The sequence below is a fragment of the Stegostoma tigrinum genome, chromosome 39, assembly GCF_030684315.1.
Source record: "Stegostoma tigrinum isolate sSteTig4 chromosome 39, sSteTig4.hap1, whole genome shotgun sequence".
NCBI lineage: Eukaryota > Metazoa > Chordata > Chondrichthyes > Orectolobiformes > Stegostomatidae > Stegostoma > Stegostoma tigrinum.
In genome coordinates this window covers 20,845,261-20,870,190 of record NC_081392.1, presented here as the reverse complement: position 1 = coordinate 20,870,190, position 24,930 = coordinate 20,845,261, and positions in this window count along the sequence as shown.

Below are 24,930 nucleotides of genomic sequence, written 5' to 3'. Positions count from 1 at the left end.
GCAGGGACCCCTTTATACAAAAGGAGAAGAGAAAATTTTTTTCAGGAGCAACATCTGCTCCTAGGATGAGGCATTCCACTCCCGTACATCTCAGATGTCCTCGTTCTTCAAGGACCGCAACATCCTCCCCTGCAGTGGTCGAGAATGCCCTCGACCGTGTCTCCTGCACACCCCGCTCCACCAATAATCGCCCAAATAGAATCCCCCAGGCCTCACATACCACCCCACCAACCTCCGGATACAATGCATCATCCTCCGAAACTTCCGCCATCTACAATTCGACCCCACCACCCAAGACATTTTTCCATCCCCACCCTTGTTTGCCTTCCAGAGAGACCACTCTCTCCATGACTCCCTTGTCCGCTCCACACTCCCCTCCAACACCACCACACCCGGCACCTTCCCCTGCAACTGCAGGAAGTGTTACACTTGCCCCCACACCTCCTCCCTCACCCCCATCCCAGGTCCCAAGATGACTTTCCACATTAAGCAGATGTTCACCTGCACATCTGCCAATGTGGTATACTGTATCCATTGTACCCGGTGTGGCTTTCTCTACATTGGGGACACCAAGCGGAGGCTTGGAGATCACTTTGCAGAACACCTCCGCTCAGTTCGCAATAAACAACTGCACCTCCCAGTCACGAACCATTTTAACTTCCCCTCCCATTCCTTAGATGACATGTCCATCTTGGGCCTCCTGCAGTGCCACAATGATGCCACCCGAAGGTTGCAGGAACAGCAACTCATATTCCGCTTGGGAACCCTGCAGCCCAATGGTATCAATGTGGATTTCACAAGCTTCTAAATCTCCCCTTCCCCCACCGCATCCCAAAACCAGCCCAGCTCATCCCCATCTCCCTAACCTGTTCTTCCTCTCACCCATCCCTTCCTCCCACCTCCAGCCACACCCTCATTTCCTACCTACTAACCTCATCTCACCTCCTTGACCTGTCGGCCTTCCCTGGACTGACCTATCCCCTCCCTACCTCTCCACCCATACTCTCCTCTCCACCTATCTTCTTTTCTCTCCATCTTTCGGTCCGCCTCCCCCTCTCTCCCTATTTATTCCAGAACCCTCACCCCATCCCCCTCTCTGATGAAGGTCTAGGCCCAAAACACCAGCTTTTGTGCTCCCGAGATGCTGCTGGGCCTGCTGTGTTCATCCAGCTCCACAGTTGCAATCAGTCCCCTTCAGTTCTGAAGAAGACTCATACTGGACCTGAAACGTTGACTCCACTTCCTCTCCACAAATGCCGCCAGACGTGCCAAATTTTTCCAATGCTCTGTTTTTGTTTCTGGTAGTAACAAGGATGGACAATGGCTATTTGTCCTCAACCAGCATCTGGTTCGTCATCATTCATGTTTTCTCTGTTTATGAGGCCATGTCTGACACTTAACAGCAAAACAAATGTTCACAAACTGAATTTATTCTAACCCACTGTCCCTGCCGCTATTAATCATTTGCTTTGATATTCATTCGTATGTTATTTTCCCCATATTAATTCATTTTACCTTGTGTAGCATGTGTTCTTTAAATGACTTCTGTTTTATGTACCTGTTAATAGTTTTATTTTATTTCAGCTTCTGGAGACTGAAACATGCTTGAATCTTGGATACAGATAGTTAGGCTCACTCATTACAAATGATCTTACAGAACAGCAGACCACTGACTTTAACTTGGCGTTTACAATTTCAAGACTGGTATTGTTATAAAGAAAGAGAAAGATAGTGAGGAATTTAAGGAGGAGCTGGAATAATAGAGAGTTCATGCATAATGTCTGTGTTCCTAGTCTGTGACCTGCTTTTGCAGCCACTGTATTTATACGGTGAGTCCATTTGACCTTCCAAGCAATGGTAACCACCTCTCAGATATTGTTATTAGAGGTTCAGTAATGATAATTCGGTTCCCTGTTGTTGGGCATGGTTATTACCTGGTGTTGTGTGGTTCAAATGTTTCTTGCCACTTGTCAGCCCAAATATTAGCAAATTAGACATTGTTACTGTGACTACAAGGAGAGTTAAGTGACAGGCCTGTCACCTCAGATTCTTAGCTGTTCTGCCTTTCCCACATGCAAGTTCTTTAAGACATAATTTGATTGCTCTAAGGTCGACCCAGTCTCCAAACTTAACCCTTTTAGAGCTGCTTATACAATAACTCTTTCTGATCTGTGCAACATCATAATTTCTGTGAAATGGGAATCTGTGGAACAAAGTATGAAAAACGTCCAGGCTAGTAGCTACATTCACATCGCCGAGTAAAACGTTAGATCAAAATGTCTCAGAAACCAATAAAACCAAGTCCTGAGAAGGGAAAAATCAGAAGGAAATTCTCTAGAAATATTCTGGGAAATTCTCCCTGACATTCAGGTAAACCCCATGAACCAACGCTCCCCATTGTCCAAAGGCTCACAGAATCAGACATGAAAAGACTTTGGAACTGCAGGATGAGGCCATTCAGCCCTCTACAAATCTTTCCCAAAATGTCCAGGATTTCAGCGATTTTGTTCCATATTTCCCAGTCTTCTCTACTAGTGCCTACTTGCCTCTGTTTCCCCAAGATCACACCTTCTCCCCTCTCACATTGTGAGCTGCAAGACATATCCACTGGGTTATCCCCAACTTGACCTGATACCCCAGGGTAGAGGGTGAGAGATGTTCAACATTCCTGGAGCTGAATTTGGCCTCAGGGAATAGCCCGACCTGGGTCACAGCTGGAAGCTCAGATGCTGCCAGGACAAAATTGGACTCCCTCACTCACAAGATGAGAGGAGAGGTCAATTCGAGAACAATCCCAGATGGGTGTTCGTCCTGAGCTTTTTTTTTGTTCATTCACAGGATGAGGGCATCTCTGCCTAGACCAACAATTATTGCCCAGAGGACAGTTAAAAGTCAGCCACATTGCTGTGGGCCTGGAGTCACATGTAGGCCAGACCAGGTAAGGATGGCAGTTTCCTTCCCTAAAGGACATTAGTGACTCAGATGGGCTTTTCTAACAATTCACATTGGATTCATAGTCATCAGTAGACTTTTAAATACAAATTTTGTTTTAAATTGAATTCAAATTCAACCAACTCCTGTGGTGGGATTCGAACCCAAATCTCCAGGACGTCAGAGATAACGGGAACTGCAGATGCTGGAGAATCCAAGATAACAAAGTGTGGAGCTGGATGAACACAGCAGGCCAAGCAGCATCTTGGGAGCACAAAAGCTGACGTTTCAGGCCTAGACCCTTCATCAGAAAAGGGGGATGGGGAGAGGATTCTGAAATAAATAGGGAGAGAGGGGGAGGCGGACTGAAGATGGATAGAGGAGAAGATAGGTGGAGAGGAGAGTATGGGTGGGGAGGTAAGGAAGAGATAGGCCAGTCTGGGAAGGCTGAACATGTCAAGAGGGCGGGATGAGGTTAAGTAGGTAGGAAATGGGGGTGCAGCTTGAGGTGGGGGGAGGGAATAGGTGGGAGGAAGAACAGGTTAGGAAGGTGGGGATGAGCTGGGCTGGTTTTGGGATGCAGTGGGGGGAGGGGAGATTTTGAAGCTTGTGAAATCCACATTGATACCATTGGGCTGCAGGGTTCCCAAGCGGAATATGAGTTGCTGTTCCTGAAACCTACAGGTGGCATCATTGTGGCACTGCAGGAGGCCCAGGATGGACATGTTGTCTAAGGAATGGGAGGGGGAGTTGAAATGGTTTGTAACTGGGAGGTGCAGTTGTTTACTGCGAACCGAGCATAGGTGTTCTGCAAAGCGATCTCCAAGCCTCCGCTTGGTTTCCGCAAAGTAGAGAAAGCCACACCGTGTACAGCAGATGCAGTATACCACATTGGCGGATGTGCAGGTGAACATCTGTTTGATGTGGAAAATCATCTTGGGACCTGGGATGGGGGTGAGGGAGGAGGTGTGGGGGCAAGTGTAACACTTCCTGCGGTTGCAGGGGAAGGTGCCGGGTGTGGTGGGGTTGGAGGGGAGTGTGGAGCGGACAAGGGAGTCACGGAGAGAGTGGTCTCTCCGGAAGGCAGACAAGGGTGGGGATGGAAATATAGCTTGGGTGGTGGGGTCGGATTGTAGATGGCGGAAGTGTCGGAGGATGATGCGTTGTATCTGGAGGTTGGTAGGGTGGTATGTGAGGACTAGGGGGGTTCTCTTTTGGCGGTTATTGCGACGGAGGGGTGTGAGGGATGAGGTGCAGGAAATGCGTGAGACATGGTTGGGGGCATGCGGGATGGGATGTGCGGGCGTGAAATGGTGAAATGTCTAATCCTGGGAGCAGATGCGGTGGAGGCGAAGGAATTGGGAATAGGGGATGGAATTTTTGCAGGAAGTTGGGTGGGAGGAGGTGTATTCAGCCCCACACTTTGTTATCCCCAGGACATTATCTGGGTCTCTGGATTAATAGTCCAGTGATAATACCACTAGGTCATTGCCTCCCCTTTGTCCCCAGAACTCAATGAGATCTTTATTGATCTGTCCCAGAATACCATCAGCCACCTGTAGCCATAAAAATCTTCACTGATCTTGGTATGAAAGTCTCCAATTGACCTCTGGCAACCAAAAACCTGTGGGGGAGAGTTTCAAATTTCGAATGGAATAATAGTTTCAATGAAGTATTGAAAATATGAATTCAATTTTTTTTAAAAATCATTCACAGGATGAGGATGACACTGGCCAAGCAACATTAATTGCCCATCCCTAATTGCCCAGAGGGCAGTTCAAATTCAACCACATTTCTGTGGGCCTGGAGTCACATGTAGGCCAGACCAGACAAGGATGGCAGTTTCCTCCCCTAAAGGGCATTTGTGATCCAGTTTTTCCCAATAATCAACAATGGATTTATTGTCATCATTAGATTCTTAATTCCACACATTTTTATTGAATTCAAATTCCACCATCTGCCGCGGTAGCATTCGAACCCATGTCCCCAGGACATTATCTGGGTTTCTGGATTAACAGCCTAGTGATAATACCACTAGGCCATCAACTCCATCAATTCATAACAATAACTCACAATCCTGAAAATCATAAAAGATGGATGAAATTTATAAACTAAATTCATGTTATTAATAAATAATTATTGCAAGGATCACATAAATAATTCCATTTGAAGATGATTAAAGTCATGAGTCATTTTCAGGCCATCTACAGATTTTAAAAAAGCATTTTAAAACACAAATCGACCTTGGAATCTCTCAATGCTCCTTGCAATTTGACAAAAGTTTCAAATGATGAAGAAATTGGAGATGAATCTTTATCTGTTTTAAGATCAGACAGTGTTTCTTTTCTCTACTCTTACTGTTCAGGCAGCAAATTAACTCCAGTGGCAGCCTGCTGTTTGTCTCTCAAACAGCTTACTTCAGCACAATATGCCAGTCGTCACACCAGAGGAATGCAGCATTGCTGGGTGTGCTGCCCCTGAGGTAGGATGTGGAACTCAGGCCTCATATACTGTCTAATGTGGAAACAAAATATCTCATACCATTATTTCGAAGGAGGGTGGGGCTTTTTCATTGTATTCATCCTCGGTCAAAATAACCAAAACAACACCTGGTAATGATTGTATTGCTGCTTGTGGGAGGTTACTGGCTGCTGCTCAGGATTAGATAGGGCTAATTTTTTTTTAAACATTAATACACTTTGAAAATCCTTCTTTGTCTGTGAAGTGTACCAAGATATTCTAACATCAGGAAAGACTCTCTAAGAATGAAAGAATCATAGAATTTCACTGAGATCACCAAGCCCACTCTTTATTTATATGTATACAGTAAACTTAGCTGTGGTCAGCCAGCTTGGAGTCGATACATAGACTGAGGAGATCCTGAATCCACTGTTAACATCTGTCAGCCAGGGTTCCCGGATTGGCTTAGGTTCAGAACCTCAATCCGCATCTCAGTCAATAAGATCCACCTGGTTCCAATCACTACATAGACAGTGCAAAGAAATGCCATTCAGCCCATTGCACCTGTACAATCACTTTGAAAGAATTATTTGATTTATCTCACTGTCTCCAATTCATACCCCTGCCCTGCACATTAAAACTTTCCAAATATTGATTCAACACCATCTAGATCGTAATTATTGAATCTGTTACTATCACTTTCAGACAACTCATTTGATATTACAGCACTTCACTGCATGTTAAAGATATCTCTCATTGTGCTCTTTTTAAGCAATCACCCTAAATCTGCGTCCTCTTGCTACGGCAACAATTTCACCTGAATGTCCATGTCAAACTCTTGAGATTCTTGAACACCCATTGCATCTCACTGAGCCCTCTCTTGTCCAAGGCCTGTCTCATCAATCCACATTAACTGACTTGGGTCATTTGGGTAAATCTCCTCTGACCCCTTTCTATGGTCTTGGCATCCTTGCTGGCAGGTGGAGACTGGGTGCAATGGTGCTGAGGTCTCAAAATGACGGTGCCAGAGGAACACTTGGGGAAGGAGGGGGCTGGTCGCACTGGTCTGTTGCAAATTGGCCATATAGAACATGCTCAGTTGGAAACTGGACTATCTATGACATGCTATTGGTTGCCTGCTGTGTCCTCATCACTCCCTCAAATAAGATGCTCAAGGTTGGTCTTGACAGCCTAATGGAAGCCTCAGGAATACTGAAATAGGGATAATGACAAGAGAAACCCTGTGTTTTTGAAACTCCAGCTTGCTGTCTGCTCCCTCTCCAATATTTCAGCCACAAAATTCACCGAGATCTCTGAGCATCCCTCCATTGTCCCGGCCTTTCTGGCTTGAATGGGGTTTCAGCAAACCCTTTGGGTTTACAGGTCCTTTGAGAGCCTCTTTCTGCTTTGTTGATGTGCGGTTTTCTAGTGTAGCCTATGGCTGCCTTTTAAGGTATTTGACAGGCATTTTCTTTCAATTTGACTCATATTATCACAATTATTTAACTTTGCTCTGTCTGTAACCTGACACAGCATAATGAGACATTCCTGACAAATTTAGATGGATGCAGAACATAGGTTAGATGTTCAGGGTGAAATATTGGGTCATTAACTGTCTAGTTAAGTATATGTTGTGTTTAAAGATTACAACACTAGATATTTAACTGACACACAACATTACAAGCTCCTGCTGAAATGGCTACATGTCTTTCTTCATGTCTTTTTAAATTAAAAAGTCAATAGTTGGAAACATTTGGTGTTTAGCGAGATGTTGAAAATTCAGTGGCATCCCCTGCTTCCACCAACTTACCACCACTCTTCTCACTGCCAAGGATCACTGGGAAACAACGCAATGAAACCTACAGCTACATAGAACATAGAACATAGAACATTACAGCACAGTACAGGCCCTTCGGCCCTCGATGTTGTGCCGACCTGTCATACCGATCTCAAGCCCATCTAACCTACACTATTCCATGTACGTCCATATGCTTATCCAACGATGACTTCAATGTACCTAAAGTTGGCGAATCTACTACCGTTGCAGGCAAAGTGTTCCATTCCCTTACTACACTCTGAGTAAAGAAACCATCTCTGACATCTATCCTATATCTTTCACCCCTCAATTTAATGCTATGCTCCCTCATGCTCGCCGTCACCATCCTAGGAAAAAGGCTCTCCCTATCCACCCTATCTAACCCTCTGATTATTTTATATGTTTCAATTAAGTCACCTCTCAACCTTCTTCTCTCTAATGAAAACAGCCTCAAGTCCCTCAGCCTTTCCTCATAAGACCTTCCCTCCATACCAGGCAACATCCTAGTAAATCTCCTCTGCACCCTTTCCAAAATTTCCACACCCTTCTTATAATGCGGTGACCAGAACTGTACACAATACTCCAAGTGCGGCCATACCAGAGTTTTGTACAGCTTCACCATAACCTCTTGGTTCCGGAACTCGATCCCTCTATTAATAAAAGCTAAAACACTGTACGCCTTCTTAACAGCCCTGTCAACCTGGGTGGCAACTTTCAAGGATCTGTGTACATGGACACCGAGATCTCTCTGCTCATCTACACTACTAAGAATCTTACCATTAGCCCTGTACTTTGCCTTCTGGTTACTCCTACCAAAGTGCATCACCTCACACTTGTCTGCATTAAACTCTTTTTGCCACCTCTCAGCCCAGCTCTGCAGCTTATCTATGTCTCTCTGCAACCTACAGCATCCTTCGTCACTATCCACAACTCCACCGACCTTAGTGTCATCTGCAAATTTACTAACCCATCCTTCTACACCCTCATCCAGGTCATTTATAAAAATGACAAACAGCAGTGGACCCAACACCGACCCGTGCGGTACACCACTAGTAACTGGTCTCCAGGATGAACATTTCCCATCAACTACCACCCTCTGTCTTCTTTCAGCAAGTCAATTTCCGATCCAAACTGCTCTATCTCCCACAATCACATTCCTCCGCATTTTGTACAATAGCCTACTGTGGGGAATCTTATCGAACACCTTGCTGAAATCCATATAGGCCACATCAACCGGTTTACTCTCATCTACCTATTTGGTCACCTTCTCAAAGAACTCAATAAGGTTTGTGAGGCACGACCTTCCCTTCACAAAACCGTGTTAACTATCCCTAATTAATTTATTCTTTTCTGGAAGATTATAAATCCTATCCCTTATAACCTTTTCCAACACTTTACCAACAACTGAGGTAAGGGTCACTGGTCTATAATTACCAGGGTTGTCTCTACTCCCCTTCTTGAACAGGGGAACCACATTTGCTATCCTCCAGTCATCTGGCACTATTCTTGTAGACAATGATGAGTTAACAATCAATGCCGAAGGCTGGGCAATCTCCTCCCTGGCTTCCCAGAGGATCCTAGGACAAATCCCATCCAGCCCAGTGGACCTATCTATCTTCACCCTCTGAAGGATTTCTAATACCTCTTCCTTGTGAACCTCAAGCCCACCTAGTCTAGTAGCCTGTATCTCAGCATTCTCCTCAACAACATTGTCATTTTCTAGAGTGAATACTGTTGAAAAATATTCATATAGCGCTTTCCCTATCTCCTCTGGCTCCACACACAACTTCCCACAACTATCTTTGACTGGGCCTAATCTTACTTTTGTCATTCTTTTATTCCTTAAATACCTATAGAACGCCTTAGGGTTTACCCTGATCCTATCCGCCAACAACTTCTCATGTCTCCTCCTGGCTCTTCTGAGCTCTCTCTTTCGGTCTTTCCTGGCTACCGCGTAGCCCTCAAGTGCCCTAACTGAGCCTTCACATCTCATCCTAACATAAGCCTTCTTCTTCCTCCTGACCAGAGATTCCACCTCCTTCGTAAACCACGGCTCCCGCACTCTACAGCTTTCTCCCTGCCTGACAGGTACATACTTATCTAGGACACACAGGAGCTTTTCCTTGAATAAGCTCCACATTTCAAATGTGCCCATCCCCCGCAGTTTCCTTCCCCATCCTATGCTCCCTAAATCTTGCCTAATCTCATCGTAATTGCCTTTCCCCCAGCTATGACTCTTGCCCAGTGGTATACACCTATCTCTTTCCATCACTAAAGTAAACATAACAGAATTGTGATCACTATCACCAAAGTGCTCGCCTACTTCCAAATCTAACGCCTGGCCAGGCTCATTACCCAGTACCAAATCTAATGTGGCTTCACCCCTTGTTGGCCTATCTACAAGCCCTCCTGCACACACTGGACAAAAACTGACCCATCTATAGCACTCGAACTACAGTGTTCCCAGTCAATATTTGGAAAGTTGAAGTCCCCCATGACAACTACCCTGTCTCTCTCACTCCTATTGAGAATCATCTTTGCTATCCTTTCCTCTACATCTCTGGAACTATTCGGAGGCCTATAGAAAACTCCCAACAGGGTGACCTCTCCTTTCCTGTTTCTAACCTCAGCTCATACTACCTCAGTTGACGAGTCCCCAAACATCCTTTCTGCAACTGTAGTACTGTCCTTGACCAACAATGCCACACCTCCGCCCCTTTTACCATCTTCTCTGTTCTTACTGAAACATCTAAAGCCCGGAACCTGCAACATCCATTCCTGTCCCTGCTCTATCCATGTCTCTGAAATGGCCACAACATCGAAGTCCCAGGTACTAACTCATGCTGCAAGTTCACCCACCTTATTCCGGACGCTCCTGGCATTGAAGTAGACACACTTCAAACCAACTTCTTGCTTGCCGGTGCCATCTTGCGTCCCTAAAACTTTATTTCAGACCACCCTCCTCTCAACCTTTTCTATACTCGCACTACAATTTTGGTGCCCATCCCCCTGCTGAATTAGTTTAAACCCACCCGAATACATTCTACATTTAACCCCTCGGGAAATTTACTCAGCAACAGCACCAATCTCAACCACGTCAGATTTTTTTTTGTCCTGTTTGATAACATCCAGGTTTAAAATCACCAACAGCGATTTGGGACATTAGTCTGTGCTAAAACTGGGAGTGTTTGATCCTGAGCCTGCATGTGGAACAAGGATAATAGGGAAAGAAAACTCTTGACATTTGTGGAGAATGATGGTCGAAGTTGGGAAGGGGGTCAACAGCGTCAAATTCCTAGGAATAACAATAACCAACCACCTGGCCTGGACTTCCCACATAGATGCAATGGTCAAGAAGGCACAATACCTCTTCCTCCTCAAGTGATTTGGGAATTTCAGCATGATCATAGCGACCCTCACCAACCTTTATAGATGCACCACGCAAAGCATTCTATCTGGGTGAAATAATGGCCTGGTACATCAGCCGCTCTACCCAGTACCATAAAAAGCTACAGAAAGCTGTGTACACAGCCCCGACCATCACAGAAGCCAACTTCCCATCCATGGACTCCATTTACACTTCTCATCACCATGAAAAGGCTGCCAACATCAAAGACCCCTGCCACTCAGTAATGCTCTCCTGCAACCTGTCCCATTGGGCAGAAGCTTGAACACATTCACCAACAGGTTCAAGAACAGCATCTTCTTACCATTATTACTAGACTGATGAATGGACTCTGTAATTTCAAATAATGATGATCTTGCTTTGCGCAACTCCCATGCAGCTGTAACCTTGTATACCTCATCCTGTCTAAGCACCGTATGATCTGTGTGCCCTTGTTTGCTATTCTTTACTGCACGCAAAACAAAACTTCTCATTGTACTTCGGTACAAGTGGCTACAATAAATCAAATCAAACAATAAATCAAATCAAATAAAAAGAGATAGAGACAATGTATAGATGAAAGGAAAGAGAAGAAAGAAAGCTGGGAGAAGCTTAGAAATTGGAGACTTCACAAACTCCTACATTCGCTCGGATAACACCATTTGCAATGAAAAGTTCCAGAGAGTTAAAGCAAACTGGGACCTATGAACTCGATAATTTTCCAATGAAGCACCTTGCGTTGTTTTACTGTGTTAAAATTGCCATATAAATATAAGCTGTGTTATAAAGAGACTTATTGGCAGATGGTGCTACTCCCTATGAAGCCAGGACAACTGCAGCATGTAACACTTCGTACATTGTTTATGCAACATAGGGTTTTCCTTTCAGGACCCATGGTGTAATAGCTGTACCTTTTATATATCTTAAAGTCATTAAAGGGCAGTCAATTCATTTGTTTTATATTAACTTTTAAGTGTGAAGCTTGCAGTTAATTAAATGGTGTTAGGGATCTGTTGCTGATAAGCTTCTCTGTAATTTGAAATGATTTACCTTCTCTTATTTATTTTCTAAGTGGAAATCAGGATTTTGTTTGCCTGACATTGTAACTCATCCCTAAAACATTACTTCGTGTTAGTTACTGTTAACAGACTTCTTCAATATTAGGTGTCACCATTGTTGGGCTCTGTGTTTCCCTTATCTCAAGCCAATCACTCCATCATCAACAGGAACCATTGTCCTTCCTAAGTCAGACTAAATAGAACAGTCTCTATCTGACATCTCGCTGGATTGGAAACCAGATTTATGTGATAATGGAAACCAGATTTATGGAATAGATCATTGTAATTTAACCTCTTATCTCCCGTAATCGGTCCGAAGAATCTGTGCCATAGTCTTCCAAAGTTAACACAGTCAGCTTGAATTACAACATCTCAAACTGATGTTTTTTTTATTTATTCACAGCATGAGGGCATCACTGGCTGAGCCAGCATTTATTGCCCATCCCTAGTTGCCCAGAAGACAGTTAAGAGTCAACCATATTGCTGTAGGGCACATGTAGGCCAGACCAGGTGAGGATGGCAGATTTCCTCTCCTATAAGATATGAGTGAACCAAATAGGTTTTTCCTGACAAAAACAAAGTTGCTGGGAAAGCTCAACAGGTCTGGCAGCATCTGTGAAGGAGAAAACAGAGTTAACGTTGTGGGTCCAGTGACCCTTCCTCAGAATTGCTTCTGAGGAACCAGTTCTGACGAAGGGTCACTGGACCCGAAACGTTGACTCTGTTTTCTCCTTCACAGATGCTGCCAGACCTGCTGAGCTTTTCCAGCAACTTTGTTTTTGTTCCTGATTTACAGCATCCGCAGCTCTTTAGTTTTTTCCTGACAATTAATTCATGGTCATTATTGGACTGTTAATTCCAGATTTTTTTAATTGAATTCACATTCCATGGCAGGAATCAAACCCAGGTCCCCAGAACATTACTTCTGTTTCCGGATTAAAATTCCAGTGATAATATCACTAGGCTGATATCTCCCAATGACTGCAGTTACTCTGGGTGGAGTCTGCTGTCAAAAACATAATATCTTCAGTCCTGTGTGGGAGCCCTTGTGGACAACATTCCCTGATCCATCCTGATTTATATACAATCATTACATATCCATCCCCAAATCGCTGAGCTCCCAGCCTCCCACCATTCAGAGGATAATGCAGCTCTCCCTTGGTGCTGCAGTTAAATTTGTCATGCGCTCTCAACCTTCCAATGCATTAAGGAGAGTTTTACTGGGAGCCAAGATGACACTCAGATTGGTAGCAGACTTATTGCGTGAAGAGATTTGAAACCATCGACTTGGCATTGAGCATTGCCTGTGACAGCCACTTTGTTTATATTCACAGTTTATTGTCAGTATCAGAGGTGTGAATATAAATGCGTTCTAAGAATCTAATCACAGTGTAGGAATACTGACAATATGTCTAATTAACATATTCATAATCGCGATTTCCCAGCAGCATTAATTATTCATATTAAGATTATTACATAACTACAGCTCCTAAACTGCAACCCTATTTATAACCAATTACCAGAACAAGTTGGATCGGAATTATTCCCCATTCAATTTTTTAATTAGAACACACTGACCTCACCAAAAAGGCAATTTGAAGGGTCACCCTTTGACACACATTGTTCCCCCAAATCTTGATCTGGTCTCTCTCCCTCATTCCCTGTCTTGTGGGCCAGTGACAATGTTGCAAATGCTTGAACTGCCCAGAGCTCGCTCAGTTTATAAAATATATATGTAATTCTCACGATCCATCTATAAAATTCAAACTGACAGGAAACTAGTCTTAAACTTCCCAACTTAATTATGAGCATTAAGTCAGAATTTCAGGGCCACTGGGCTGATGTGCAGGGATGAATTACAGATGTTCCCAACTCAGCAGTGCATAATGATCGCCCCTCATTGCTTCTGCACTAAAATCCCAGTAAACCCTTTGTGTGTCTCGTGCTGAAGGACACCATTCAGAGAGACCTACAGTCACCTAGCAACTGGGCAGATGAATGACAATTACCATTTAATGTTGAGAAATGTCAGTTAATGCACATAAACACTACAAACTGTGAACATGATTACAGAGTGAAGGGTAGATCATCAGACAAAATACAGCAGGAAAGAGATTTGCATTTGCTATTCAGACAAAGGTTGAAATTGCCAATAGATTTCAGGCCAGTAATCATTGAGGCAATGGACTAGTTTGATAATAATGCTAACACAACAATTAGGTTATACAAATAGCGCAATGCCACTAATAGATTAGTGAGCAATTTAACCGCAAGACTGAGTCCAGGTTTGATCTAAGGTAACAAAGTGTGGAGCTGGATGAACACAGCAGGCCAAGCACCATCTTAGGACACTTTGTTATATTGGATTCTCCAGCATCAGCAGTTCTTGTTATCTCTGATCACAGGTTTGATCTACACTGAGTTAGCTGATTTTAGTGTGGGAATGCAATTACATTTCTGCATCTGATGTTATCATCCTGGGGCTGTAATTGGACTCCAAATTCTTGAGTGAGGAAGGTGAAAGGTACCATTATTTAATCTTTCTGTGCTACTCCACTACTACTACCCAGAGACTGCTCCCTCCCACTGGAATGTGTGAATGCAGACAAATGTCCACATGCACAATTACACCAGTTGCAAAACTTCATTTTGGATGTTGCGCTGAAATTCACTTTGATCAAATGTTGCGTTGGTGTCTGAGCTTCTTATTCATCTCCTCTATATTATCCAGACCTTTTACCACCTCAAACATCTCCCAACCCTGACATGTCAGCTCAGTTGGGAGCAAAAAACCTATCTGTGATTTTGCTCCCTATGACTGATTATTCCAGTGCTCTCTTAATCACCTTCCTGCCTTCCATAAACTGGTGCTTATGCAAAACTCTACTGCCCTGTATTCTAACTCATATCAAGTTCTGTTCAACTACTGCCCTGTGGCCATTAACCTGCTAATAATGCTTTTCACTGAAGCAGGGGCACTGACAAAACTGGCTAAAATTCAGTACCAGGCAAACCTATTTGTTTTCCTGCGTTCTCTGTCTGGTTCAATCCTGGAAAATTTCCACCTGGCTTTGGGACAGGAGCAAAGCAATGATTTATTCTAGGTTGGGTGGTGGGGGGGGGGGTGGTGTTAGATGTTCTGTGAAACAGAACTGAGGTGAGCAAAATTCTAAGAAAAATGATGAGTTACAAAGAAGCTGGATGGAAACACTCCTTACTCGGTCACTCATGTTTCTCTCTCTTCCTATTTCCAGCCAACTTGTCCCAGTCAAACACAAGCAATAATCTGAATCCTCTGGAGTTCTTCAAGTGCAGGACGAACAAATTAAATCAATTGACAGGCATTGCAATTGGAAATTCCAGGTTTAAGGCCACCCAATTATTGGCTTAATTTTAAAAATTTAACATCAATAAATGTAGCCTATAGGAAAGGATTTGCCAAAGATAAAAATGAATGTTGATACAATCCTTGTGTGGTATATTGGCAATGTCACTTCCTCTGGGTTCAAAGTCCACCTGTCCCAGATATATATCATAATGTGGCTAAGCAGGTTGATTAATAATAATTAATAGTTATTGACCTCTTGTTCTCCCTATGTTAGCCTTTTCATTAATGCTCATTACTCCACATGCCTCAAAGGCCTTTGTTTGCCATTGTTATTTCATGATAACTGATCTCTCCAGACATTAAGTGGAATTTTTAAAAATTCATTCACAGGACGTGGTGTCATTGGTCAGGTCAGCATTTATTACCTATCTATAAATGCCCAGAAGGCAGTTGAAAGCCAAACACATTGCTCTAGGTCTGGGGTCATGTATAGGTCAGACCAGGTAAGGATGGCAGATTTCCTTTCCTAAAGGATAGTAGTGAACCAGATGGGTTTTTCAGGACAATTAACAGCAGTTTCATGGTCATCATGAGACTTCCAATTCCACATTTGTTTTGGCTCTTGAAAAGAAATTCCACCATCCGCCATGGTGAGAATCGAACGTGATTCCCAGAGCACTAGCTGGGTCTTTGGACAGTCCAGTGATAATATCATTTGACCATCACCTCTCCTTGATGACAGGTAATGATAAGCCTGACTAAGTCACCCAGGGTCATTGAGTTCATGTTCTGTTCCAACCTTTGATCAGATGACTCTGCATGAACTAGGTGACTCAGCAATAAATGCAAGTTGCATGTAGTTATCTATACATTGAATGAATGCAAAGCTAAAAAGGACTAAGGCTAGACAAAAGTAAAGTACAGAATAAAGTACTTTTCTCACCACATATTTGCTTATGTTGTAAATCATTTTAGAAGCCCATCCATTGGTTCTCATTCCTTTTAGAAGCATGAAGATTTTATCTGTAAGAGGAGTTCAGATCAATGCCTACAGCAGGCCAAGCAGCATCAAAGGAGCATGAAAGCTTGATGTTTCGGGTGGGGACACTTCTTCAGAAATTGGGATGGGAAGGGAAATATATCTTTGGTTGTGGGGTCAGATTGTAGGTGGTGGAAGTGGCGGAGAATGATATGCTGGATCCCTATCCATCAACCTGAAGCCCACAAACTGGAACGTTGGATCCATATCCAATGTATCATTCTCTGCCACTTCTGCTACCTACAATCCGATCCCACAACCAAAGAGATATTTCCATCCCCATCCCTATCTGCCTTCGGGAGGGAACGCTCTCTCTGCAACTCCCTCGTTCACTCAGCACTCCTCACTAGCCCCACCCCAGGCACCTTTCCCTACAACCACAGGACGTGCTACACCTGCCCCTATACCTCCCCCCTCACCTCCATTTAAGACAAAAAACAAACCTTCAACATTAGACAGGAGTTCACCTGCACATCCATCAGCTTGGCCTACTGCATGCGCTGCTCCCAGTGTGTCCTCCTCTATATCGGAGAGACCAAGCGCAGACGTGGAGATCGCTTTGTAGAAAATCTGCGCTCTGTATGTAACAAACAATGACACCTTCCAATCGTGACACATTTTAACACCCCCTCCCACTCCCTGGGTGACATGTCCATCCTGGGCCTCCTCCAGTGCCACAATGACGCCACCCACAAACTGGAGGAGCAGCATCTCATATTCCAGCTTTCAGCACAATGGCCTAAATGTGGATTTTACCAGTTTCAAAATTTCCCCACTCACTGCCTCCTTGACCTGACACAACCTGTCCATCTTCTCTCCCACCTATCTGCCTCCCAGCTCACTGACCAATCCCCCAACACTGCCTACATACACTCACCTATCACCATCCCACCTACTTACCCCAGCAGCACCTTCAAAACTCATGATTACTTCCATCTAGAAGGATAAGGGCAGCAGATATATGGAGCACCAACCCTGCAAGTTCACCTCCAAGCCACCCACCTTCCTGACTTGGATGTATATCGCCACTCCTTCACTGTCGCTGGATAAAAATCCTGAAACTTCCTCGCTAATGGAATTATGGGTCTACCTACAGCACAGAGACAGCGGTGGCTCAAGAAAGCAGCTCACCACTATCTTCTCAAGGTGCAACTAGGAACAGACAATAAATGTTGTTCCAGCCAGTGACGCCCCCATCCCACAAGCGAATAACAAAGAAGTCCGGGGCAGAACGGTCAGTGTGGGATGGAAGTGAAGTATTGACCCGTCAGTCAACAGAAAGTTTAAAGCCACACTTACGGACTGAATGAAGGTGTTCCATACAGGGGTCAGCCAGTTGATGTTTGGTCTTCTCATTGTGGAGGAGACTACACTGTGAGCAGCGAATACAGTGTACAGTTTATACAGATAGAAAATAAGTTGTTGGTTGGGAGCTAAGGCGTTGGGAAGGGATGAAATAAATGGGCAGGTGAAACATCTCTTGAACTTTCCTGGAACACTGCTGTAAGAAAGGGAGGGTACGTAGCTGTTGACTGTGGATTGGCCCAGTGTCTCATTGAGGGAACAATCTCTGGGGGATGTGGGGAGGGGAAGATGTATTTGTTGGTAGCATCACACTGGAAGTGACCGACATGGCAGGGGATGAAGGTCTGTTGAGTATAGAGGCTGATGGGGAGCAAAGTGAGGACAATTGCAACTCTGGAAGGAATTGCGAGAGAGAAGGCTTGGGGGAAGCTGTTTGCCTATGGTAAAAGGCCTTACAGCTGTGCTGAGGGAATTGTCCACTGATGAGAAAGGAAAACCTATTGGAAGTGCAAGTTAAAGAAGTTGCACTATCTGAACAGAGTGTGAGAAATGAGAGAATGGAATAGTTAGAGTCCTCACTGGAACTGGGATGTGAAGTACGTGTGAAGTCAGGGTGGCAAATTGTGGCTTTGGGTTTAACGTGAATACTATTTTGTGATCTCCCTGCAGAAGCATTGGCAGAGAAGTGCAGAAAGGAAAGAGAAGAGAGAAAGAGAGAGATAGAGAGAGAAGGAGAGATGGCGCAGGGAGGGAATTGTGAAAATTCGAAGCAAAGTCAATGCAATGCCCCAGTTTGTGAAAGGAGCAAGAAATGGCACTGACAAAATCATCAAAAACTGGAGAAAGTTAAAGGTCGGAAGAGCTTGGCTATCCCATTTCTCTGATAGTTTGAACCCATTACGTTGGTCACTACCCCAAACCCATCCCCTCCAGCTTCGCTACTTATTGTTTGCTGATGCTGAAGAGTAAATTTCAATTATCCATTTACCGAATGATCGGTTCATTGTGTTTACTTCACCGAGAATGACTCACTCAAACTACCAGCTCATCCCCAACCTATATTTTCCACAGTCTACTCTGCCATCTGTTCCCTGAGCAGTTAAAGCTTAAATTGCAGCTTCTGCTGACGGGGGTCTCCTTCATACTGCTCTCTCTGCATGAAAACCTTTACATTCAGCATCCAAATAGCATTATCTCTGTGTTATGGGCCAGTAATGTGTGTGAGGTGGCTCCCCACACTGTGACACTAAGGCCAGTGAAGGTAGGTTAGGGAATGTCAGTGCGATTCATGACGAGGGGCATAGCGACAGGCAATTAGCATATACATTGACAGAGGGAGCTCTGCCAGAAATCCAGTGAGATGTGTCTACAAATTGTCAATTGTTTACGGATGGATATAGCAAAACATTTAGAGTGTTTCAGGAACATTCATCACAGACAAAAGATATGGTATTGTTAAAGGACCATTGGCACTGTTGTTTAATTTCCACTTCTGCTTGGTAAAGAAAATCACATGCTTTTTAGACCTAAACTTGAGCATTTTGTGTTAATGAGACATGTTATTTCAGTGTTGGGGTGCTGAGCTGTGGAGGACAGAATTTGACTGCATTTTGGCAAGTAGACAGGTCATAATTTATTGAGAATATTGAAAGCAGACTTGAATCTTTACAAACCCCTACCCTGCACCTGATTCTCCCCCAATCTCAGGATTCAAACCTTTTGCTGTTCCTCCTCTTGAAATTTGCAGCCTGGTGCATCCACTTCTTCCCAGCATCCAAAATGTTCAGTGAAAGTATTATTATGAAATCACAAACATTAGAAGAGAAATGCGGATGTTGGAAACCTGAAATAAAAACTGAACATGCTGGAAATACTCAACAAATTTGGCAGCTTCCATAGAGAAAGAGAGAGAGAGAGATAGGGAAAGAGAGAGAATTCAAGTTAACAATTCAGATCATCTGCTTTCAGAAATAAGTTCATTCCAGTCTTTGACTCACCGACACAACTCATAATGCTCCTATACAAAAAGAAACCTTCAACAACAACAAGAAGCCAAACAAATGCATGTCAGTAATTGTCTCGCTAGAATGCTTTCAAGAAACTGTAAAGAAAGATCACCGTACCATGCTGTAACACTGCGAGAATAAGATGATGGCAATTTCTACACTAATGTACACAGTTATGCCTAATGACATAAATCCATTTTGTAGCTTCCAGATGTGCTGACCCTGTCTAAGGTACAGTTTCAGATGTTCTCACTGAATCTAAGACGTGGTTTCAGATTTGCTGACCCAGTCCAAGCCCTGCTTCTAGACTTGCTGACTCAATCAGAGACATGGTTCCAGATGTCCTCATCAACTGAAAAGGACAGTAAAAACAATCATTGTATTTTACTTTGAAAAATGCAAATGAGGTGCTCTAGCCTCTGTGCTGGAACACAAGAGCTAGAAAGGTAGGATTGTTCTTTCTGAATGGCACAGGCATGATGGGCTGAATAGATTCTTTCCCTGACATAAGCCTTTTATTCCTTTGCGCTGACATGAGTTGAAAGATGATTCCATATTTTATAGATTCATTTCTCAGGGTTGGCCATCACTGACAAGTCTGGCCTATGTTGCCTCTCCCTAGTTACCCTGAGAAGATGGGGTTTGACATCCTTGAATCATGGCAGTCTGAATTCTTTATCACAGCTTGCTACAACTCATTTGTTTGCCTGTTTCAGAGGCCAGTTTAAGATCTGGTAGCAGAGACATGTTTTGAACAGGTATCCATTGCAAAGCTCCTTCCCTGAAAGAGCTAGGATGATCAGGTGAAAAGATAACATTTAAAGGCCACTTTTACTGAGACCATCTTTTCATTTTCAGATTGCTGCATTAAACTAGATTCAAATTCTCAAGCCACCAAATGGCTATAGTGTTGTCATGAACCTTGGATTATTAATAGTGTTTGATCTAATCTACAAACCTGGCATTGCCCCTGACCTAGTTGGTATCTTCCACACGGCAGCATTCAGAAACCTTCGCTCATCCCTTACCAAGCCAGAACTCGCACATTGAGGTTGTAGATGTGCTTGCCGAGCCGGTGTGTTTGGTTGCAGACATTTCATCACCCTGCTCGGTAACATTGTCACTGCGCCACTGGTGTAACATTGGTGTTCTGTCCCGCTTGTTATTTATGTGCCGGGGTTCATTGCAATGATTGGTATTATTTCCAGCTCTGTTTCTCAGTGGTTTGTACACAGGGTTTAATTTAATGCGTTTGTAGATGGAGTTCTGGTTGGCATGCCAGGCCTCCAGGAATTCCCTGGCAGGTCTCTGTTTGGCTTATGTGATCACTGATGTGTTGTCCCAGTAAAATTTGTGTTCCCTCACTGTCCATGTGTAGTAACACAAGTGAGAATTGGTCATGTCTCCTGGTGGCCAGCTGGTGTTCATGTATCCGTACAGTCAGTGTTCTTCTGGTTTGGCCTATGTATGCTTCACATAGTCCTTTCGTGGTATTTTGTACATTACACCAGTTTTGCTGGTTTTGGGTATGGGAACCTTGATTAGTGCATCTGGTCGTGTTGTGTCTTCCTGTCTGTCTCAGAGGTAACAGCGGATTGTGCTTTTCGGTTTAAAGTTTAAAAATTTTAAACTCACATCTAGCATTGCCACACAGTGGGGTTTTATTCTTGCATGTTGTTACAAGGGTAGCTTTAAAATATTCATGCCAACATAATGTTACAGTCAATACAAACAATTAAGCTTCATCTGGATCCTGGAAATGCATCTGGTGCACATTTCCCAACGAACTGCCAATAAAATGTCAATCGGATCATTTCAATCACCTTGAACTGAATCTGTAACTTGTCCAAGAAGAATCATCATACATCCCATTAATAATTTGAACCCAAGGTCATTAAAGATAGCATGGAGAGAGTTACCACCTGCGCTGCTCCTGTTCTGTGTCTGAGTCTCCCACTGAACAGGGACTTTGGCAGCTGCTGCCTCTAATTGTAGAAATCGCTTGTGTGAAGTGTCTATACAGGGGAGACCAGCAAAAAGACGTCAAAATGAGGACATGCAGCTGGTACCTCTCAACAAAAGCATTCCACAATGAGGTTTTCCTTTCTAACTGCAATTTGTGTTCATCATTTTCAGTGACGTATGATGTGAGCAAGTCAGGATAATGCAGCTGATATATAGGCCATAAAGTTACCTTGCAGCATTTACAGAGTCACAGCTAACACTAAATGCAGACCTGGAAATTTCCAGCACATCAGAATAAGTTAATGTGGATGGAGAACCTGAATGTCTACTGCATGGTATCAGAGATAATGGGAACTGCAGATGCTGGAGATTCCAAGATAATAAAATGTGAGGCTGGATGAACACAGCAGGCCAAGCAGCATCTCAGGAGTACAAAAGCTGACGTTTCGGGCCTAGACCCTTCATCATCTGATGAAGGGTCTAGGCCCGAAACGTCAGCTTTTGTGCTCCTGAGATGCTGCTTGGCCTGCTGTGTTCATCCAGCCTCACATTTTATTGTCTACTGCATGGTATCAGGTGTCTCCCACATCAATCACCAGAAGTCTCAGGGAAATGGGACAGGGATGAGCACAGCCCTTTGTCTGGCACTCAATTAACCATTTACAAATATAACAGAAGCAGATGAGATCAGGAACAGACACATGGCTCAGGGTTCAGAGACTGAGGTTGAACAGCTGTGCTTCAGACAATCAAAGTTCGTATCTGCTGGGTATTTGCACCAGGGGAAGTTGGCATTTTTTTGAGCGAGTCCTGATTGGGGAAGAGGTCGGAGAGACAGTCTGTTAACTGAGGAATACAGAGAAAAGGGGCAGAAGGGAACAGTATGGAGATTGAATCAACAAAGAGAAACTCAATTGTCTTAATGCAAATTGAGCCAGTATCAGAAAACTGCCTGAGGAACATTGTGCAATATTTTCTCGTCCTTAAAGGCAGTTCTGTAATAATTAAAATCAAGGCGACTTTTATTGCCTCAATACACACAGATACCAATAAGGAGCAGGAATAGGCTATTCAGTTACTTGAGTCTGCTACACCATTTAATTTGATCATGGTTAATGTGGCTTTAACGTTGAATCCATATCCCTGCATACGCCAGTAACATTTCACCTCCCACTTGCTTAACAGGATTTCTGTCTACCTCTGCCTTAAAATCATAATTCATTCATGGAATGAGGGCATCAGTGGTTGCACTAGCATTTATTACCCATCCCTAACTACCTAAAGGTCAAACATATCGTGGTGGGTTTGGGGTCACGTAGGCCAGGCCCAGTGAGGAAGACAGTTTCCTTCCCTAAAGGGCATTAGTCAACCAGATGGGTTTTTCTCAACAATCAATATTGACTTCATGGTCATCATTAGACTCTTAATTTCAGATATTTATTGAATTCAAATTCCACCATCTGCCGTGATGGGATTCCAACCCAGGTTCCCTGCACATTACTTGGGTCTCTGGATTAACAATCCAGCAATAATACTTTTCGGCCAATGCCTAATATTCAAGGACTTTGTTTTCACCACCTTTTCAGGAAGAGAGTTCCAAAAATTCGTAACCATCAGAGAAAATATTTTGCCTAATCTCATCTTGAACAGGTAATTCCTGATTTTTCAACAATGAATTCTAGTTTTAGATTTTTCCATAAGAGGAAACATCCTCTCCATATCCACCCTGTTAGAAGCCCTCAGGATCTTAAATGTTTCAATCAAGCTTCGTACAGAAGAACAAAAACAGAAGTTGCTGGTAAAGCTCAGCAGGTCTGGCAGCATTTGTGAAGAAAAAAATCAGAGTTAACACTTTGGATCTGGTGACCCTTACTCAGAACCGGCGTCACCAGACCTGAAATGTTAACTCTGATTTTTTTTCTTCACAGATGCTGCCAGATCTGCTGAGCTTTTCCAGCAACTTCTGTTTTTCTTTCTCATTTACAGTATCCGCTGTTCTTTACATTTTTATTTGGTGTGGAAGAAGGTGGGCTGAAAACATTAACTGTGCTTTCTCTTCACTGATGGTGCCAGACCTACTGCATGTCTCCAGCAATTTCTCTGTGTTGTTTGTTTTGGTATTGACAGGGGCTGGGCTGTGTTGATAGGCAGTAGAGGAGAAGGTTCGAGAATTGGCAGTCAGTCTGCTTCAGAGGGTTGGCAGAGAATCAGCAGAAGAGCAGGTCGCAAGCCTGGAAAGAAGACCCTTACTACTACTGGGTCTAGGCACAGGGCTCAGATTCACAATCCCAGTGAGGTCTTCCAATAGGAGGGCGTTGAGAAGTTTATATTAGCTGCAACTTTTTTTTAAGCCTCTGGTTTTATTAAGCTATTTAAATGCTATCCTACCTTCTGGGAGTAGATTTGCTGTTAGGCATCCATTACATTGAAAGTGAGTGGGTTGGGATCATGGCCAAGAATTTAAAAATTATACAATTCTTCATCACTTGATTTGGAGTTTAAATGAAACCCTGGTACTCTGGATGTTCATCTTCTGTCTATATGATGAAGCAGATGAATCTCAGTCACCTTTCGAAAAGTTTGAGAAATGCAAAAATGTTTTCTCACTAAGTAAGGGTTATATTAACACATGCCTGAGTTAAACGTTCTTTAATTAAAGATTTTAACATCAGATATTAGGGTGGTTAGGCATATTCCTCAACAAACCATTTCCCAGAATGACCATGTTGAAGGCACGCATGAGATTTTTAACAAACAGCAAATTCTGGAGAAACTCAGTGGATCTGGCAGCATCTATGGAGAGAGAAACAGAGTTAACATTTCAAGCCCAATGACCCTCAGACAGGCTTGTAACCAAGGTTACCAAACAGTCCTGGTCATTAGACATAGAAATCCAACCACGATATTAAAATTGGAGGAGCAACATGAAGCAGACATTTTCATATTTACATAGGATTCTGATTCAATGAACTACATTGAAGATCAACGATTGCTCTTATGGGGGTGAATGACAATGCTATTTTTCATTCACACTGAAATCTTGCACAAACATTCCGCCAATGGAAGTAAAAATCTAGTGACGTATAAAACAGTTTTTTTGAATCACTATTGAACAACTTTGCACTATTGCCAACCTCACCCAAAATCTATGTCTCTACTTTTGGAGTCTGGAATCGGATGTAATAACTTCAGTATTGTGAGGATTGTTACCTGTGCCCTATGTAATAGGGCATAATGGAATGCTGCACTGTCTTTGCTTCATCGATGTTGAAGCAACCAACTTATTTTTGAACTTTTTTTTCAGTTTAGATGGATGGAATTCATGTTATGGATGGAATTCTTATCACTTTTTCTGTCAAGATTCACTGTTAAACACTCAGAAAGCAAGGCTATTAAGCCTTAGAAAAACATCAATTACTTTAAAATAAACATGAAGAATGTGATTCTTCAAATGTAAAATATTTTATTAAAATAAATGAATATGTAAGGTAATAGAGTTTTAATAATTGAAGTGTTCCATTCCCAGATAAAAGTATTTTAATAATTTATTCACAGAGACACTAGTTAATCCCACACAACATTACGGGTGGGGAGCCAAGACCAGTGTAGCTTTTAGGTGAGTTTTGGAAATAAAATG